The sequence below is a fragment of the Nuphar pumila genome, chromosome 4, assembly GCF_984573655.1.
Source record: "Nuphar pumila chromosome 4, dmNupPumi1.hap1.1, whole genome shotgun sequence".
In the NCBI taxonomy this organism is placed as follows: Eukaryota; Viridiplantae; Streptophyta; class Magnoliopsida; order Nymphaeales; family Nymphaeaceae; genus Nuphar; species Nuphar pumila.
In genome coordinates this window covers 115,395,189-115,396,872 of record NC_143252.1, presented here as the reverse complement: position 1 = coordinate 115,396,872, position 1,684 = coordinate 115,395,189, and positions in this window count along the sequence as shown.

Here is a 1,684-nt window from a genome sequence, read left to right as displayed (position 1 = left end):
TGAGAGTCTCATCGGGAGAGAAAAAGAGAATGCCCGCCCTAGAGTTCGGAGAATTTGCAGCGCCTACGAAAGAGGTGTTTTGGAGGGAGGCCTCTGTGTATAAATAGCCCGTTTCCCGCCGTTACCCGAATTGACTCGGTTTATCGACTAGGACGATTCGAAGTTGATTCGTATCCGTTATTTTCTCCTTAGTCCTTGAGAATGTGGACTGGGTTTGCATCGGAGAACCAAGTTTTAGTCTAAAATGGGCAGGCCCCACTAGCCCCGTGGTTGGAGTTATCAAGTGAATCGGGCTTGGTTTTGTATGACCAACTAAATTAATTAATATTTGCGGTGAACCAGTAACCGTTTAGGTAGCGTTTGGACCAAAACCCAGTTTGTTCATTGTTTGTAAAATGAGATCATCCCTGTTTTTATTTCAAAACTTGGCTTATCGAGCAAGGAGGGAGGGGTCCCTCTCCAGTCCACCACCCCTTCCACACTCACCTTTCAAAACTTGACACTTTCCTATGCCAGGTCATTTATGGTCAAAAATTGATCGAGATGGTGCCAATTGATCGACGTGACACTACCCTAACTATTTTTTGAACGGTAAATGAATTCTTTTTCGATGAAGAACAATTGGCAATCATTGATGTAGAGACATCTCAGTTGTTTGTGCAACTACGTAACAAAAGACTTAATGATTATGAACAATTTTAATGGCTACTAACAGAGTCAATCGATTGAGATATCGATAAAAGGTTTAATGATCTTCAACACTGTCCTGAATTTTTTAAAGATAATGTGATCAAGAATAACTATAAAGCAAAATCCACAAAGAGCTACAATAGTAGTCATTATGATATGCACAAGAAAAAACTTACAAACTATGATTTATTTCTCTTGAAATATCCATTGCATAAAAGTGTGGGGAGCATCATTATTTCAAGTGAAGAAGTATCAAAGTGATCATACATGTAGTGGATCATTAGGCAACTTGGTAGTAAAAAAGTCTTTTAAATAGATTTCAGGTACTATTCATGGATGCTTGCACGATAACTTGAAAATGACTTAAAGAGAAATCATAAATGACATTAGTTGTGAGGAAGGTGTAGAGGTTACGTACAAACAAGTATGGTATGGATGATAATTGACTAGGGTGGCATTATATAGTTCATTCAAAGAGTCCAGATTTCTTTTCACATATTGTCATCATTTGATTATGACTAACCAAGGATCGACAACATACATTGAGATCGATAGGCGATATTTATGTACCTGTTTGTATCATTTCGTGCATGCATTGATGGGTTTTTTAAATAATGTCATCTACTTACATGAGTATATTATTGTTGGCCCATGATATTGATCATTGCAGTTAGATATTTCTGATTGCATTGACAGTTGTGGTTAAGGAGTCGAACGACTCATGGGTGTGGTTCTTGGTGCATGTAAAGTTAAAATACCCAGAGCTAAAGCATAATTGTTATTTTATATAGGCACATAGGGCTACAATATGTTGTTCCCCACACGTGACTTACATGTCATATTGGGTATTGCGTAACGTACTTGACGGAAAACTTTAAAAATAAATTTGGGATACCACTTTAGTGCACTTTAGTGGAGTGCAACCAAAGCAATCACAAGACAAAAGTGCAATTATTCTATTAAAAAGATTCATAAGGAAAGTGAAGACGCATAA